This window comes from Falco rusticolus, chromosome 3, assembly GCF_015220075.1.
Source record: "Falco rusticolus isolate bFalRus1 chromosome 3, bFalRus1.pri, whole genome shotgun sequence".
Taxonomy (NCBI): domain Eukaryota; kingdom Metazoa; phylum Chordata; class Aves; order Falconiformes; family Falconidae; genus Falco; species Falco rusticolus.
Genome location: NC_051189.1, coordinates 100,007,522 through 100,027,625, shown reverse-complemented (window position 1 = coordinate 100,027,625; position 20,104 = coordinate 100,007,522). Strand labels below are relative to the sequence as shown.

General features: G+C 38.7%; 1 long non-coding RNA gene across 1 annotated transcript; it reads right to left on the bottom strand.

Annotated features, from left to right (window-relative positions):
* Positions 1–911: 911 nt before the first annotated feature.
* LOC119145107 lies at positions 912–19,236 on the bottom strand. The gene is made up of 6 exons (XR_005103304.1): positions 18,914–19,236; positions 18,532–18,603; positions 4,442–4,669; positions 2,481–2,567; positions 1,477–1,599; positions 912–979 (listed from the first exon to the last, which is right to left on the bottom strand). It is a non-coding gene; the product is annotated as an uncharacterized LOC119145107 (long non-coding RNA).
* Positions 19,237–20,104: the final 868 nt, after the last annotated feature.

Below are 20,104 nucleotides of genomic sequence, written 5' to 3'. Positions count from 1 at the left end.
TGCACCAGCAAAAGTAAAGAATTCCAAACTCTCTGTCTCCTGGAAATGCAGCAGACTGTGCATCTCCCTCAAGGCCACATGAAGTAAATTAATCCTTTCCAATTATCCTCGCATGGTATAGTTGGGGTAACAATTCCCTACTTTCATATGTACACATGTGGAGCTTCCACTCATTTTAGTGAGATAAAAGACATTTCCAATTTGGATATTTGAAAAGGTCTGACATTCAGTACTTATTATTATACCAAAGATTAAGAACAGTCCTACTGAACTCTAATATTTAAAGACTTAATCTTTTCAGAAGTGATATTATGGCACAGGACAATTAACATATTCCCAGAAGTATATCTTTTGAGCAAAAAAATTTCTGTGATAAATACAGAATTAAAGATGGTATTATATGTTAATTGAGATGGAAATAGAGTAGTTAAATACTTCCAAATCTAAACTTGAGCTACTTACAATTTCCCCAGCAACTGCAAAGTAATAAAAAAAATTTAAAAAGAATATTCAAGCCTTCTTATCATTACATTATGTTTAAACAAGACAGCGCACAGAATAAGATACTCAGAATCTAGCAAAATATTGTAAGCAGAAAAAAAAAGTAGAAATACTTTTCTCTTTGCCACTTTTTCAGTGACTTTAGGCAGTTCTGTATTTTTGTGTCCTTACATGAGGTATTCAATATTCTTTCCATCAATTACTCTGGCAAAGTGTGTACATGCCAAAGTGCTTGCTCTAAACTTATTCTATTTTCCACACACAAACTGTTTAATTGTCATAAATGGGTTCTTGCATGTGCAAGTTACCTCGTGCACATACACCTGCATAATCTGGCAGTTTAAAGATACATATTAGATAGGGAAACTGCTGAGATTTACATATCTGCTTCATTTACATTTGAAAACTTACTTCCATGTAGAGGGTTCTTATCCTTATTTGACATGTGGCACAGGCCAAAGATCTGCAGTTGTATTTACTGAAAGGAAACCAACACAAACAGTGAAAGGGAAAGATATGAGCAACTTGGGAGATGTGATTTCTTGGACTTTTAAGCATGTGTGTGTGTGATAGTCATATACTTTTTGTGTCAGATATTTGGCTATCTAAATATTACTTTTCACATGACATAGTCCTGAAAACATGTAGTATAAATTATCATATATCAGTTATGAAAAGATAGTCATGTGAATGGAATCTGAAAGACAAACAATCATCTCTCAGCTGCAACTGAACACAATCCAAACACAGAGTAATATTTTGGTTTGGTTTAAGAAGAATGCTACAGGAATCAAAGGCTCAGACCTACATTCTTTCCTTGTGTGGATACTCCAATTGACTTCAGTTGGATGGCTAATGTAATAAGGCATAAACAATCAATACTATATTTTAATCCCCCAAAAGTGGCAACATAGGTACATGATATTCATGTGTATAAAAAATACAGAAGAGAATATTATTGGCAGTGACACTGACCTGTCTTATTTGAAAACAGAAACAAGGAAAGTTTTGTTCTTTCCATCCCCAATTGCCTTCTATCAGCTAACCAGGTCGCAGGTTTCAGCAAAAAATAGAGACCAGACCAGTTGGGACCACCATCTGCTAAGTAAAAATTAACATAATAGAGAGTAGATGATTCATGAGAAGAAAGCCATGTACACCTTTGTCAGTGCAGAACTGAGTAAAGTGGGAAGCAGAATTCTCCCCCCAGAATAATTAATGTTTTATTTCTCAATGCACTCTACAGACAACCCAAAGATTGTCTGGCTCCACTGAAAGTTCACAGCAAAGTCACAAAAAAATCTGATGTATATGCTTCACTAGGACTGGATAAATTACCTGCATGAGGTTCTGTGCTAAGATAGTCCTCCATCTTGATACTCAGTCTTTATGCTAACATAGGATTACCCTCAATCACCTTGTGCAACTCCTTTGGATTAGTGGCAATATGATATTAACATGCCAGTGCAGTTATAAAATTATGTATAATATAGCAGTCTATAAAATTGCCAAGAAGCACAGGACTATAGCGCAAAGATACCCATTCTCTCAAGTAAAAGCAAGCATAGACAGGTTTAGGCAATATAAAAATCAAGCCTTGAAAAACACAGTCCTTAAGGGTAGGTCCCTGCAAAGATTTTTTTATATTGAAATAAATTTAAGTCAACGCAATCAAGGCTCAAACTGTGAAAATTCAGCTCTTGACTTTGAATCTGCCTGTGTCATTACTAATAAAAATTAAAGAGGTTTCCTAACCAGTAGTTCAAATGGCAAAAACACCTGTTCTAGAAATGTCTTTATGTGAAAACACTGATACGCACTCATTTCATTAGAAGGGTTTAATGGCCTTTTCCAAATAGAGGGCATGCAGAGAAAAGCACTATGCACTGAGATGCGTTCACATTCTTCCAGAAAGCCACAAATTCTCACCATATTACCCCCAAAGGGAAGACGGAGACATTTTGGAGCCAAAGTCCCACCTTTTAGAGTGTTGCTGATTTTGGAGTACCCACTCAAAGTCCATCCAAGCTGCTTCGTGGTGTCCTGTTGCTGAATCCATGCTATGCCTGCCATGGTAGACAGAACCTGCTCTCATAATGTTGGAGCTAAATTTGGTATTGCTTACAAGAGGTGATGTATAAACACAGATTTGCACAAAGCCCCATATGGTTTCCACAAGCAAAAGCTGGAGAAAGTCAAGGTAGCTGCTTCCCACAATCAGGAAGGGGGAAAGCTGCATGAAGAGTGCCTCCTCCATGCACACCTACAGAATTCAATCCTGCCCTCCATTTCCCATCTTCCAAACATGGTTTTATTCAGTCAAAAAATGAGACATGACAGAAAGCATGTGGATATGAGGTAACATGTGCCCTAGGCTACTAACAGAGGGAGGTGAAGGTAACAGCCCCAAATGTGAAGGTGAAGACAACGATGCAAAATGCAGTTCATCTCATGCAGACACGAGCCTGTAAGTCCTGTTACTGCGAACATAAGAAGACCTGAACACACACAGGCACGCACAAAAATGAAAGTAATTTTCCTGATAAGTCTGTATAAAATGTTCTATCCTCATTGATACAAAATAGAATATCAATTAAGAAGCGAACAAAAAATATCATAAAAGACCTGCTTTTAAAGCTTAACAGATCATGCTATGGTAATGTACAGAAAGGGATGACTATGTTCCTGGATCACAGTGTCACCAAATGACTGCTCAGGGACAGAATGTGGCATGAAGCCATACCATCTTGCTGGATGTTTTGTGGTCACTACTGTCCTCTCTGCTTCATTCACTTTGCTGCGCTGGTGTGTCAGCTAACAATTATTTTCATTCTATCTCATTAATGCACACTGTTAAACCTTATCCTTGCTAATGTGTCCAAGTCTCCGAACTCTCAGTCACATATACAGTTTTTTCCTCAATGCTATGATGTGATTTAAGAAAGATGGGACTGGACACACAAATAACAGTTTATGTGAGCAAGACCAGACCGCGGTATAGAGAATATAAGAAATATATTATCGTCTTATAAAAATACACTGGAAGGTATGTATCTGTTTCACAGTGAAGCACCAAATTATACTGGGAGCAATTGTTCCTGTAAGTGGGTTTTAACACTCTGCCAAGATACAGACAGATCAATCCTAACATGTTAGTATTTACAGTGAAGTCTTTTTTTCTTTTTTTTTTACTTCTAACGTGATGTTATTTTAAAAAATTAAACCAAAATGAAACAAACACAATCACCATTAATATTCCACAGAGATACTTTGCAGTTTTTCTTTTTTTTCTTTTTTTTTTTCATAGTGACTTGGTAAAATTTATCTGTTTCATTCATTAAGAACTTTTACATAGGAAAAAGAGGACTCATCATTCAGAGACTGGCACCTTTCTTCCCTTCCTTTCCCTTACCCTCTAAAAAAGCAACCAGCAAGAAAGAAATCTAAAACCTCTCATGGAGCAAGAGAAAAGTTTTGGTTTGTTTCTAATACCGAAAAGTGGTGGGAACTGGGAGTGCTAGGGAGCTGGTTGGTTGGTTTGTGGTTTGGGATTTTCTTGGCTTTTTGTTTTTTGGGTTTTTTTGTTTGTTTGGTTTTGTTTGGGTGTTGTGTTTTGTTTGGGTTTTTTTTGTTTGTTTTGTTTTTTGTAATAATGTAGCAAAATATGAACTTTCACAAATGGTGGAAATCTATTTCCCTGCATCTTGAGAGGCCTACAGCATAGCTGAGTGCTTCGAAATTGGCTATTCTGTAGCTGGGCTGTGTCTGAAAAATCGAATGTATCTAGGAGATGGGGAAATATTACCTGAAATATCAAGGACTGTTTCCAAGACAATAGCTCTGAGGACAAGACATCCACTGGAGAGGTAATCCATCTGTCCTTGTATCTATGTGCCTTATATGACTCTATAAAATCTTATTCCCAGATACTAAGGCTTACCTCGTCTTTAATAGCCTCATTAGGACAGGATAAGGATTCATCCACAGAGCAGTAATACAAAAGATGACATATCTCCATGACTCAAGGAGGCAGACAGTGTGATTACAAAGCAGTCAGTTGGCTCACTGCCTGGAGCAGTTGGAGAGGACTGGTGTGAGAAGTACCAAGAAGGATGGAGTTCAGCAAGGCGGTGTGCAAGGAGAAAGGCAACAACAGACTGGATCCTTCCTGTTGGAAAAATTTGTTGTTGGAAAATTTCCTGTTGGAAAAAAGATCAGCAGTTCAGAGGTAGTTATGGAGCATGCACTACCAGAAGAAAAGATTGTGGGAACAGATAAGTGTTCTAAGGGTTAACCTTAAACACAGGTGTGCACTTTGCTGGTGTATAAGCCTAACATAATCAATCAGGTTATTTATGCAATGTAGAATACAGAAGCATAAATATCTATCTTCTGGTACTAAGTCCGTTAACATTAGAATTAGATATGTCACCTATACCTAGCATGCATTATTTTACTCATCATTACACATTTATCCCTTTATCAGATTTTTGCTTAAATGAGCTTCACTGAACACAAAAGACCTGGAAAATTTGATATGAAATAAATGTGTCTTTGTAGCCTTAGTATTTCCTTAAATGGAGAAAAGAATATGGTTAGATTAGCTCAAATGACAATTCACTGTCTGATATTAGGTCCACTAGGTTACAGAGGGAAACATTCATGCGTTCTCAAATGAAAGGGTTCAAAAAAATGACAGAAGGTATAGTTAATTAGTTGACTGGATTATTCAGTCCTTGCAAAAAGGCATGAGCTCTCCTTTACAGAAGAAGCAAGCACTGACAGAAGTTAATGCCTTGGAAAGTCTTCTTTAAACATTTTAGACTCTTGTCAAAATTATAATTGCATTCATATGAGATTTCCTGTATTCGGTGTAACAGGGGGTTAATCTTTTTTCACCTGGTAGGAGTTTTTCAGCTAGAAAAGGGAACTGAATAATTGGAACAAACACAAGTAAGTGGATGACATGTATCAGAAGCAATTGTGTAGGTGCTGTACACAACACCTTGCAAAAACATCACTTGTCTCAAAGGCACTTATAGCATGAGTGGGACAAAAAAATGACAAACTAGAAAGACAGACAGATGGAAGAACAAAGAAGCAATGACACAGTTGGTCAGTGTGATAGGCAGCATTCTCAGCACATCCCTAGTCTGACAGCTGTCAAAATTTTAATAAACTCCATAGCAAAAGAGGGTTTTAAAGCAGCAGCTAAGGAAAATCTCTTATGGAAAAGTGAGGTGAAACATGCTAAAAATCTAAAATCTGTGAAACATTTATCTTTTTTGCTCTGAAGCCCTTTACTTCTAAGGGAATAAAAATAAAGAAAATTATTTTTTTTTCTGATGTCTGGATTCCTATATCCATACCCCAGCATGACACACTTTCTTCTCCTTCATTGATGGTCTCTATTGTCTTAATGCAACTGAAGAAACCCTTATTTTCACTTCAAATTCCCTCGCCTCTAAGAAAATTGACAGGCCATCCCTATAAGAAGAAAGCTCCTTTTGCTCTGAACACATGTTTACCATCTCTAGGCACGCAAGACATTTGCAGGGTGTCAGCTGTGAAGGAAACATGAATATGTTCACATGATCAACAGCTGCACTGTGAAAATGCCTGTGGGGATGGGGAAATATTCTAGACCCCTACCCATCAGCTCTACGTGCTGTGAAGTGATTAAAAGAATAGCCCAAGAGTTACCAGGAAACCAAAAGTTATTTAAGGAAGAAAAAAGACAGGAACTGATTTTCTATGACATTCAGAAAGGCCAAGATTATATTACTTCAGGACTCTAGTACAACAAGTATTCCTAACAACACCCTTTTTTGAAATTTAATCTAAGCAGCAAAAATCAAATGTGGACTTTGAAACAGTGGCATTATGACCCATAATGTTGCCTGAAACCTATCAATAATCCTTCTAGCTATAGACAGAACCATTTACAGTTTTTTCTAAAGCTTGTGAACGCTTTGTGAGCTATTGCTTTGTGTCCTAAGCCAGAATTAAATACAACAGACTTCCGAAAAGAAGGCTCCATCATTTAGCTCTCCACTTTATATCCAGAACTCATTAAAACAATATTTGCAGTCAAATCATAGTCATTTAAAATGCACATTTAAATAGTATGTTATTGTCTTGGCGAAGACTGAATATAAAGAGACTCATGCAAAGCAGAGTTTGATTTACAAATGAAGAAATACTGAAATTAGCATTGCTGTTTGTTTCCTTTTCGTGTCTGCACCCTCCCAACTATTCTGCATGAAAAACGGGACGAAGAACAAACATCTTGGGAAGTCTGCTATTGATCTAAATCAGTAATAGGATGGCCTATAGAATAATAGAAATGCTGGGGGATGGAGACAAGAAATAAATTAAGAGAAGCAGAATTACTCATAATGGAAGCTACTCTTGTCTCACTAGGATTCAGCATCTTAGATTTACATTTGCTTCCTCTCACTGGTCTGCCTCTTTTCTTTTGTTTTGTTTCTGCCATTACCCAGCAGGCTCTTGCAAAAGGGTGTAATTTGCACCCTCTTTTAAAAGATATCATATTAGTGACAGCTTTATTATTTCAAATAATCCAGGTTTACATTCTGCAAATTACTTCTAAGTCAAAAAAGACACCTTTATGTAGCCTTCAGTAAGCATGGATACATTTGGTATTAAAGAGTGTCATTCCCCTTTGCACACCCAGGATGCACAAGAACAAGATTTGTAGCTGCTACACCAAGGATCTATAGAGAGAAAATTAGCTCACCACATTTGATGATGCTTCTCAGTTACAAAAGAGTGGTAGTTTGGCATGTTGCAAGTCCCTGTGCTACAAGCACAGACGAACTCTGGCACCTTGTCAGCAGTTCCTGACCCTGTGTTGCACAGTATTACACTGGCAAGATACCTGCTCAAGCACATAGGTGGCAGAGTAATTTTCCACAAGCCCAACAGGTAAGAACCAGATATTGTCCTTATAAGCTTGAGACAGCTAAATATACTGTATTAATACTGGTAACACCCATCTCCAAAACTTCCCCTGACGTTTAAAGGGCCCCTGTTCAAAGGCTAATTTCAGAAATAGATTTTGTTTTCCCACATGGTTGCCATCCTCTGTATATAAGGTATCCGTTGTTTACTCTGTAGTTTACCAAGTTGTCATTCTCTTTCACCTGGACCCAAAGCCAGCCTTGTGCAATGACTTTCAACAACTACAATGAAAACATTTTCAGGTCAGAGAATTGCAGAGGTTTTACTTTCTGATGTCATGCTGATGAGTTCAAAAGGTTCCAGTCACTCTGCAATATTACCCTGCCAGCCTCTAAGGTAACATCCCTGAGTAGTCATATTGAAATGCATACATACTCTAAGATCTGTGCAAACACTTAATAATTAATGTTTGGATAAATTACCACTATATTTGTTTATTAAAAAGTATTTCAGTTAAACAAGGGCTCATCATTCTGTTTTTGCTCTCTACCACTAAGACATTCCCTTATCAATGGAATGCCTTAAAACCCAAAGAATTTTCTGGGTTGCAGTCATTGAGTTTGTTGATGATAGAGACTTTCTTCCCCCTCTATTCTTGAGACATTGTCCGGCAGATACCCATATAAGCACATGTTAAAAGCAAAAACATCACTCAGCTTCCATTTGCTGTGCAAAAGCCACTTCCCTTTCAAGGATTAACCATTAGACTTGAAAAAGTCAACTACTAAGAAAAGCATCTCAGACTATCACAAAATGAACCTCCATTTCAGTTTGCCATGAGAATAATTAGAAATCACTATGAAAATATTTATCATAGACAACCACTGACATAAAACATAAAGTCTATGTCAGAGGATGCATCCTGCTTCTCACTTATATGAGAGCAGAACCGGACTTTTCCTTGTATCTAGTATTATGATTATTTATGCCCTCAACCTTACATATAGGGCAGTCATTAAAAGGAAGATATTACCTCTGCCCTAAAAAAAATTCAGTCTAAACTAGACACTGGCAATGCAGCTCCAATATGCATTTGAGCAGGCAAATTTGGGCCCTGAGGGGAGAAGGAATGCTTTACATGGGAACTGAAGTACTGGCTCGCTCTAAAGAACCATCTGGTCCATCGTCATGTTTCTGACAATGGGAAGTGGGAGATGTTCAGCAAGAGACCATTAGGGACGGGCAGCTCTCTTATTCTCAGGTCCTCTGTAAGCAGGAGGTGATGGGCCTTCTGAAGCACTAGGATGGAACCATCACACTGAACATAACTGCTGGCCTGTGCTGCACAAACATTTAAAACACTTAAACTTCTGTTTTCCAACCACAGTGAGTTCCACAACTCGTTGCGTGATGATGATTTCCTTTTGTTCACTTTAGATCCTTCCTTGGTTGGAAGGATCACAAAAAAGGCTGATAAAAAGGGGTTTGTGTTCATAGGAGTTAAAGATGGTGAAGAAGACAGGAGGAAACATCTACCTGATAGAAATCATGAGTGGGGAACAAGGTGCAAAAGCAGTAAAAAATTATTCAGGAAGACAGTCAGAAAGGAATTTATCTCAATGTTACAAAGAGCACAAATTCTCCTATAGGCTTCTACTAATACGAGTAAAATCTTTGCTAGAACCACTAACTTACCTTCACTGCGATATGTGCAAGAACATATTTAATTCCCACCTTTTATTACTGACATGTAGCTTCAAGAAATAAGTATATTTAATTGACCAAAAAGAAGAAAATCACCTAATTTCTCTAAAATCTAGTAATGTTGGAGAAGCTTGGTTTTATATACTAGGTGATTAGACTATGGAAAGAATTGCTTACGTGCATTTCTGCCAACTGACGTTTTTTCTACAACATTAGTAATTTCATCATGAAGTCAACCTGCCTCACAAAGGTCTGTGGGTGGATCTTCACTTTTTCTTCCAATGAAAAAGAACTTTGACTGAAGAATCACCCTTTAATTTCAAGTCAAAATACTGAATTGAAATTAAAACTCTACTCAAAACTCTTCACAGAACTTACTTGCTTTTTAGAGAGTGGCATTACCCTGTACAAAAGGGAAGATGATACAGAGCAGAAGCCTACAATGCAATACTTTCAGGCTATGCACAGGAGGGGTTTGGGGCGAATGCATGTTGTTCCTGAGCAAACAGTGACGCTCCATCACCCTCATCATTCCTGCTTGTTCTATGCATGGAGATGGGTAAAAGGAAATGAAATTACCAGGTCTGAAGAGAATATCGAATGTAAAATTTTATACTGGAAGTACAGAGATAAGTTCAGAAAAGAAATTTAATACATTTTATAAATCTAGGCAGATTAAGTTCAAGTACAACTACAAAAGATTATCGTCAGTCTTTGAGAAAAAAAGTGCAGTTTTATGGGATCTGCTGGAAGCACCGTTTTCACCCCCTCAACTTTCCTTCAATGAACTCTCCATAAAAGAGAAAATGCATGATAACGTGCACTTGGAATTTGACCTCAAAATCAAATAATGAACCCTGATACCTTCAGCACTTTAAAATCATTCATCATATTTTTAAACTGGTTTACTTCTTTTCATTGTTACAATGCAGTAGATTTTAATCAGATTCACGTAATTAAATGTTCTCACACAAGCTGCGTATCTACCACAGCCTCATCTAAGCCACATAGCATGGGTTATATCAAGGTAATCAGAAATAACTGGTCAAATTTACATATACATAGGACCCAGTTTTCAAAATTCCCTCTGCTGTTTATATTGGATAAGAATGGATGCATTCTTCTGAATGTTCATTTAGACTCTTTTTTTTCAAGGCTGTAAGCATTTTCCATAGTCCTCTCCATATTTCTGGACCCCTCACTTTATTCCTGTGTATGTTACATCTGCAAATGGTTTTTCACTCCTTCTTCTTTGCAGTGCATTATGTTCCGGATTTTATAGCCTCACTGACACCCAAATGGATGCAGTTCTTCCACCTCCACATCTTGCATCAAAACTGAATTCTTTTGTGGTCAGTGAAGTGTTGAAGGTGTCTTAGCTGTGCTTATTCTGCATTTCTGGCCATGCAATGCCTCACTAAATGCAGGGGAGCTCTCTAGCAGCCAGATTTGTTCCAGTCTAAGCTCCTGAACCAACTTCTAGGACATACAGAGTTAGATAAAGATGCATAGACATGCATGTACATCCACATGTACATGAGCTTTTCCAGTTAGATTACCAATTGCAGTAATTTGTGTTACTTCTAAGGGGAATGTTCCAGTTCTGAATTTCATGAAATCTAATTTCCATTTGTACCTTTTAAACCTCTCTTTTACTGAGCATGAATGATTGAGAACATTCTTTTCAACTTATGAACTTTTATTATGTAATGTCTGGATGACTAATTGGCCCTGGTGGTTTTGGAAAAACTGCTTACACAATTCTGCCTAATTAATATGTATGCCCTGACATACATCCTCCAGAGTGTATGGGGAATGGGTAGTGGTCCATTCAAATATAGGATAGAAGGATCATTAAGATTAACAGCTATTCACGAAGTACTAGAAAGAACAATCAAACATGATGTGAATTACTATCTATATTGGTTTGAGGGTGAGAAAAAAAAGAGAGACCTCCCATAAACTCAGTTTAGAAGGATAAAAGGGAAAAGGAGTCCCCTTGTTTAGCACTCACTGTATCTGAGATAAAAATAAACAGACTTACCTCTCCAAATATGGCCCCTCTACAGACACGAAGGAGACATTAGAGATGCTCAAGAGGAAGCAGTGGGAGTGGGGTCTTTTGGTGAGGTTTGTTTTTTTTTTTAACCACCTTGGTTTAAGTTTTCTGATACTCCCAGGCCTCACTGAAACCTTACCTAATGATAAAAGGAAGGGCTGTTGAAATAGGGCATGTGCTTTTGGGATGTTTGGAGGTGAGATCTGTTTTTCTGTTTGGAGGCATGGCTCTTACTGTGCCAGTTTTTACTGAGCCACTTACAGGGTGTTGGGGGGGGGGGAGGGGGGAAGGGGAGGCAGTGGGAAAGGAGGGGCAGGCAGGGGAGGTGAAGGAGAGGAGAAAGGTGCTTCAGTAAGAACAACAAAAAGTGCCCTTTCTACAGCAGCATGTATGCTAAGAACCTCTGAGGAGAATTAGGCATTACAACCGAAAAAAGAAAATACCCTCCAGCCCTTTAAATACAGTAATGAAAACAAACCACTTCTAATATTTTAAATATTTGAGTGAAGGAAAAGTTTGAAAGTTGCCCAAATGGAATCCAATTATTCTCACAACCAGAGGCTAATTTCCCCAACTCTCTGAGCCACTGATGCTCAGCAACCGTCTGAGTGGTTTTTCACTCTAAAATCTAGGGCAGCTGACAGTCAACAGATCTACTTTGCTGAGAGGATTTGCTGTTAATTTTGTCCAGCTTCTGTTTTCCAGTGCCAGTCAATGTTTTCCAAGTAAACTCATCCATGAATTCATGTAAAGACTTCACTTTAGGCCCTCGGGCACTGATGGATCTATTTTTAGTGCTTTAGATGCAGTCCTAACTCAGCCAAAAGGTGGGCATTTTTGATGCGGTGCAGTAATAACATATATTATTAAATAAATGCAAATACTTGAGCGCCTTAAAATGTTGAGGTGTTATATCTGAATGTCTTTGGCTTAAATGATCAAAGCCTGGCAGCAGCGGTGTTGTTAGAAAAAGCTTATAAAAATCTGACCAGTGCACAACAATGCCACATTGAAATTCCCTATTCACCATTATCCCAGTGACAATTTCAAGCCAAAAATCAATATACATTCTTTGGAAAGACATACACAGAGTGGGGAGGGGAAGGGAAGAAAGGAAGGACAAAGGAGAGGAAGGAAAGTCATTTAATCCCTGACCAATCAGGTTTTTGTGGTGCATGTGTCCCTTTAGGAACTTGAATAGCCCACTGAGGTTACACACGCAGTTCAGTGTTTGCTGGCTAAAGCCGGAGCCATCAGGCAATCTCCAGACTCATACTATTAACGTGTTGGCCACAAATACCTTGTGCAAGGGTGCTTTTGTTGCAACAGACACACTTTTCCGTCAAAAGAAGCTTGAGATCAAATTCGTAGCATAAGCAGCCATCAGCAGGTGGGTAAAAGTATATGATGCTGGTCAACTAGTTCAAAATGCTATCCTTTTGCCAAAAGAGAGACTGGGTAACATCTCTGTAATGCCCTAGCTGTCTTTTGTTCTATTATAAACATATATCAATTGTTGCTGGAAATAGTCTCATTTCAGTTAAGCCACTGTAAAATCCATAACTTCACCATCTCATCCATACCACTTACTGGTATGCCCTATTTACTCAAAGCTTGAAAAGCTACTGATAATATTTAAACTGTCTCTCTCAAACCATATGTCAATACAGCACAGCACTTCTGACTATTAGGGATCTGCTTGCTATGATATAATCTGTCCGCATACAGTCTCACTCATGCAAAACTGAGGCATTCAAACGTCCCCACTATGACTACTGAGATCATGTCCATTATGGCAAGATCTAGGTCACTGCTGTTAAAGCTGAGTCACGTCGCCAGTCATATTTGCCAGTCATAGAAACACTGATGCTCTTCAGACAAAAGCAGCTGTGATTTCTCCTCTAAATGCGTTCTAAGGATTGTAGAAAGCAAAGGATGATATAAACACGTTGTGCTCTTCCATGAAATGTCTATTGGGCGATGCACATAGTTTGTCGTGAAAGTCACTTAGTCCTTTATCTGGAGGAAACTAGCACATGGACAGGAGCAAAACAATAACTTCAGAATAGATTCTCAGAGTAAATAATACAGCATGTCAATTAAACTCTTGAATACATGTTAGAGTTCAAATAAAAATGACTTAGACTCACTGGTTTGGAAGATTTCTTTGTTCTTTTTAAGCTAGACACCTGTTCATTTGTAGCAAATGATTTCGCTACGCTGTCATAAAGTATGTTTAACCTTTATTTCTTTTTTAAAGATCTGCTCATTCGAATAGCCTCAGCCTGACATGCCACTGAAATATATTTCTGCTATGATTTAGAAAGTGGACAGGACTCACTCAGCCAGTCAATAATTAATTCAAAGTGATGACCAGGATACAGTTCTACACTGAACATAATTTTTTCACCCTACTAGGCAGAAAAAAGCCACAGCCCAGATTTCCAGAATGAGATCTAATAATCTACATTTTTTCCAAAGCAAAATAAATGTCTTTTTTTATCCCTCATTAAGAGGGCCTTCATAATATTATCCGCAGCTCTAAGAGGACCCATGTCACATTGTGGTTATTTTTCTTGGGTTTTCTTATTCATACTAAGAGCATACCCTCTTTTATGAAGAGAACATACTGCTAAGATTGGAAACGCAGACAAGGGAAACAGCCTACTTGTCATGGATAATGCAACCAAATGTCATCCTGAAATAGAACAATTATCCCATGGTGCATACATCAAAATACGTCAAAATTCCGGTATCTTCTGAGTCCAGCAAGTTTGTTTACAACAGCTTGCAATTAAAACATTTTAAAAGTTCAGATGGAAGAGAGGTTTGACCTGACTTTTCAAGACAAAGCCTAAAGGACACCACTCCAAATTACAGTGTGGTTTAATGTTATGTTAAATATTTTCTCAAATTTTCAGGGGCCAGATTCCAAAGTGTTCTTTTAAGAGTATGAAAGTAAGTTGTACCTAGTTTTAAGAGAACCAAGTAACTAGGTTCACAGTTAGAGCTAACCAGATAACTTGGATCCATAACCTAAGTTGATATTTCAAATTCTAAATGATCTACTTGTTTAACACATGTATTAAACATACCAAAACCAAGTAGGAAACTGTAATCCAAGCTTTTTTCTTTTTAGAACCCCTGTCACAGCACAGTCCTCCACACAATGCATGACAGATTGTGTTAATGGTGAAAAGACTATCCAGGGTCCCACAGATAAGATTCTTTTTACCAAGAGAAGTTGAAAAAACATTTCTATCTTCAGCAAAGCTACTCAGTAATTTCTGAAGATTTTTTTCCTTATAGCTCGCTACAGGTGGTTAATGCATTACTGAATACCTGCACAAACTTCTTCCAGACAATGGTAGGAGGATTACTTCAGTAACCTCTTTATCCGCAATAAACCTCACACATTTTTTTTTTTTTAAATATATGTCTTCTTGTAAATTTAAAAAAATCCAAAACTCATTCAGCACTGACCACCAGTCACACACGCTCCTGCAACAGGATACTGGCCACAGTGAGAAACTGGCCACTTGCTCATACATCACATGATTTTTGTTTTTACTTAATATAATGAAAATGCAAGGATTTATTTTTATCATCATTTCCACAGATATTTTACCTTTGTGAAAATGACCTTGAGTATGCGTACTGAGTAGTCTTAAACTTCTCCTTGAGGGAAAAAAAAATTCAGCAGGCCAGGCATTGCAAAGCAGTCAACATCAGTGAGTCAAATTATGTTCTGGCATAAGCTTGCTGGCTAGGGTTCAGTGGGGAAGCGTGTGTGCAGGGGGAGCAGGGCTGGAGGTGGCACATATAAAAAAGAACTTACAGAAGACTGCTAAGGCAGATCACTCAAGGATCCCTGCAGCAGCAGTCCCAAGAACTGACAAATAAGAGTGTCAAATATAAATGTGCAACTATTTGTCTTGAGCTGCAGAACTGAACCTGAGCAATTAATGTGCTCTGTGGGTACACAAATTTACCTGAAAAACCCATTACACACTCTTAATCCCTTTTTAATCTTTAGCATGACGACAGTTTTCAGGATAGCACTCCTCAGAATGAGGGGTGATAAACAGGAATGATTCACTTAGGCAGGGCAAAACCCTTGGAACTCTAAAAACCTGTTCTGCTGAGCAAGGCACACTTACTATAGCAAAAGTTTTCAGCAGATACAAGCAACAAAGACTTTTTCTGGAATCACTTTTATTTCCCTTAACCCATATGCTTCAAGTCCCTCTTACATACTCAGTGGCCTGATGCAGAGGAGAGCTAGGAATCAGTCAGTGTTAGTCAGCAGAGTTTCGAGGGAGTTCATGGCTATGTGTCACCCTGTGCTATCTGAGGACCCAACAAGACGCAGCCACAGAAATTCAGGCAAATGACTACTTTCCAGGCGATTTTATCTGAATCACCCTTATGAACTCTGGCTATGGGATTTTTCTTTAACTTAAACTCGAAATCCTGCAACATTAAAGAACAGAATGCATCAACTTAATTGGAAACAGTTTTGCCTCAACATATCCTGCATTTGTTCAAGGACTTAGAGAGAGCAAAAGCCCACGCTTTGAAGCACTGTGACAACTTAAGATAAATTTCAGCATTACTTTTCTAACAGATTATAATTGAAAACATATTTCAACACAGACTCTAATTCTGGGTAGAGATGTGTTTAACCTGCAAGTCTGGATCTCAACATTCCCAGGTCTTGAAGAAATCCTGACTGACCCAAACTCTCCTCTCTGTAACAAGCAAAACCAGTCTTAACACTACAGAGTTGAGTTCATCACTTCTTCAGAATCATTGCTTTTACCATCATTTATGTGTTCCTTTTCATCACACTGATACCTAAAGTCCCCATTTCTTCCAATCCCTCTCAAAGATTAGGGTCAAATCATACTGTAGAAGGCAGCCCCTCCCTCCAAAACCTTGACGCCTAAACAGACAGAAGTGGCAGACAGTAAGATATAAAGGACACATTGTTATCCCCATTTTCAGCTGGGAAACTGTGCCTTAAGATGACTAAGAGTCAGAATCCCAAGAGAGGTCAAGGATCAGATTCTCAAATGCTCAATAACCAGCATCAGAGCCAGACTTTCATAAGAAGAAGAGAAGGGGAGAAAAAAAAAAAAAAAAAAAGGGAGAGGGGGGAGAGAAAAAAGGGGGAGAGAAAATAAATAAGAAAAAAAAAAAGGCTCAAGCCCTACTTTTATTGTAGATTTTCAAAGATCTTTTTGCCCATCTTGAAGACCTGGCCACTTAGGCACCCATTTGAGTGGGTGCAGAGTTATCTTACTAGGAAATCCCTCCCCCAGCTTGGGTGCCACCGCCGAGCCGCCCAGGGTCACAGAGGAAGTCTCTTGCAGAGCCAGAAATTTGAACCAACATCTCCTGTGCCCCAACCACAAGTCTATCCTTCCTCTCACTAACAACACAGTGTATTTCTTTGTTAACTTTCTTTCTAGTTAGATATCACATAATGGGCCTTTTTCTTTATTCATCCGCAATGGTAATATGACATTATGAGATTGGCACTTGTCATTCACAGGGAATGCTCTTTTTCCGCTTGCCCCCAAAACACACACTTAGCAGATTGTCGTCTGCGGATGACACTAGAACCTCTGTATTTTAGAATCTTTTTACAGCAGCCTCACACGAGTAAATTGCCCTTTATTAATATTTTTCAGGATACAAGAGGCTGACAACTTATGGATCTCAGCTACAAAGAATTATTCCCCTTTCCCACCTAACTTCCGGGGGAGAAAAAGCCAAACCTTTTTGGTCAAGAAGATCAAGATAGCAGCAGGTTGTTCATGTCATACTCCTTGGCAGCTGCCGCTACCATGTGAAGGCCTAAACACCAGAGTAACAGGTCAGTAGCCACTGGCTACCATCATGCACGCGAACAGCCTTAAGTGTCCCCACAAGACACGTAGAGTAGAACAGCATCAAGTGGAAAACCCAAGCACAGCATCTTGTTTTCTTTTGTCACTTCTCCCACTTTATTTAGAGGGACACGTGTAATTACTCGCCATTTCAAGCTCTGGAGACTACAGGGGGATGTCACTGTACAAACCCGGAGAATTAGAGATATTCACTGTATCTGCACAGACAAATAAAAGAATGCATATGAGAAATGCTTGCTGCACAGAACTCCATTCATCTCTGAGTTACTATTTTTGCATTTGTCTCATTTGGGCTTTTTTTTTTTTTTTTAATTCAGTTTCTTCAGACCCTGTCCTCTTCTGCATGACCTTTTGATCAATAGCCCATTGTTGTGCTGTGAGGCCTTGGCAGCAGAGGACAGAATGACTACAGCTAACCCTTATCTAATGTTTACCTTTAAACTCTTTGGGTCTTGGCACAGGTTTAAGACATTTGTTTTGTTTAGGTTTTATAACTCTAAATGATGAACACTGCTTGAGAACGTGGTCTCCTCCAGAGATCCTGGAGCTCTCAGCTGCTGTTCCCCTCTGCTCCTGCAGTCACCCCCACCTCCAGCCCACTTGCACTTTTCTGCTTTGCCACCTCAGAAATCAGTGGATTACCTCAGCTCTTCTGATACCTCTTTTGGCAAGTCAATGGAAGTCAGGTTGCCAACTATTTCCATGTGTTTTTTTTTTTAAGTGTGGAAGACATTTTTCGTGGGGAGGGGACTCAAAAAGCCTCTTGGTCAGATTCTGCAGTTGGCTGTCACTGTAAAAAACAACTCCAACTGGTTTTTGTCACTGTACTATCTTCTCACAGGAGCTTCACAGAAAAGAATATGTGGCTGATTTTCAAATAGTAAATCAATATGAAAGTTTCTATTCTTCCTGCCCTTAAGAAAGCCTGTTACCTTATGTATTAAGATCTATTATGTTTCCAGACATCGCAGTGTAACACTACATCCCTGGCAGCTCCTAGAACAAAACCATTAGACACACGGGAGTCGACCCCTCCCCAGCAACTTTATCTCCACCAGTACTTCGTTAAGCAAACAGCCTAGAGCATGACTCATACCCCAGTGAGAGACAAATATTTGAAAACTTGAGGGCTGCTATAACTGACCACACCAAGGACAAAGGTATCAAAAATAAGCCTAATGCTACAATTGCAGATGCAAAACAAATTAATACTCCCATAGTGGGAAAGCCAGATCTGCCAGGCTGCTCGAGCCTCCCCAGGGGGTTCAGCTGCTGCTGCGGCAGCACAAGGATGGCTTGGGGCTAGGCATGTCCACAGCCCTCGAGTTAGGCACATATGCGCTTTGGAGGGTTGCACACAGTGGGAAATCCTTGTGCTGAGCTTTTCTGTTACCAACCCAGCCTGTCCCTTCACAAATAGTAACTTACTGTTTTCTCTGTAGCAAGTTTTCACCAGATCTGAATGGTCCTCTTGGTGTACTTCAGAGCTGTGAAGTTAAGCTGAAAAAAAGGTATTTTGTGTAGTTTTGGTTTTATTAGTTTTTTAGTTGTCTTTTTTTAAGTAGCACACGTACAGTTAAAAAGCCCTCATGCAAAGTTAGAGCTAGTCATTAAAATTACTTCTAAACTTACTGTGAAATCGGTTGGGATCTTAAAAAAAAGTTAAAAATTGTATCAGGTCTTGCCATTTCCCCCTCCCTAAGAGCAACTGCTGAAAAGGTGCAAGTTACCAACTATTGAAATGCTACATAAATGCTTTAAAATAAATCAAGAAATTAAATCCAAGCAGATATAACCAAGTAAAACTCACCTTCAGCTTCACAATGTGCAGTAACATTAGTGACTGACTGATCTATTGCTTATGAAAAGAAAAAAAAATATAAGAAAAAGCCTTTTCACAGTTCAATAGAAAGTTACAATATTTGAGAAATGAATAAGAAGTCATGTAATGGCTTTGCAGCTTTTGAACTTTCACATGTTTCAGATTTTTCTAATGCTTGTGTGGATTAAAGAGATTCACATCTCAATGGCTGGGGCACCTCACATTTTTTCTGAATCAGGTTTAATGATTTCCACACTGTAGAAATTTCACTTTGTATGAACACACCCTGAATTTGAGGAATTTTTCATACTTAGGTGTTTTCCAGTATGTTTCTTTTTATGTTAAGCCTGTCACAGGGTACAGTGTCTGAATCATAAGAACAAGCAGTTCCTTCAATTTCACACATCAATACACTGGGCCTTTTCAGCATGCTTGCCTTTCCAGACCCCAAAAACAAAATAAAATAATAAAAGGGGTGGGGAGGTGGGGGCTGCAGTTAGGAGGCAATAAAACAGAATAGATCCACATTTTTTTTTACATCTGTGTATTACCTCAGCCTGGACCCCAGAATAAAGAGAGGAACCGTTTATTTCCGTAATGTGCAGAGTTCATGGTTTTAAAGCTACAATTACACCCTTTTCATCTCTTCAAAAGACATTTCAAAGCTGGGTTGCGGGACCCAAAGAGAGAGAAGAATCTCTGATGTCCATCCAGCTCACAGAGAAAAAAACCCCTGCATTTTCTACCCTTTGACGTAGGATTAAGGAGTTACAAAAAGCCATTTCATGCTTTCTAAAAAAATGTGTATGTACGTGCTTGAGTACCTTACATTCTAGTGGCTATCGGGATGGCATGGGTACCATCTAGAGTCTAGAAATAATCACAGACTTCATAAAAGCCAGCATGTATGTTAAGTCCTTATGGCTCAATGACAATAAGAACCAAATACTTTAAAATATTTGCACACAAGAGGTGTGAAAACCTAGGATGTAAACTCCCTGGGGCCTGTGCAGAACAATCTAGTGTATGAACAAAGTTTTTTTTCTGGTTGTATACCCATGGAGTAAGATAATTTCAGAGTTTTAACTGAATGCATTGGTCTCCATCATTATGCAGCACTGGAGTACAGCCAAAACTTAGCTGCCTTGCATTTCTTCTAAATTTCTGCAAACAGAAATG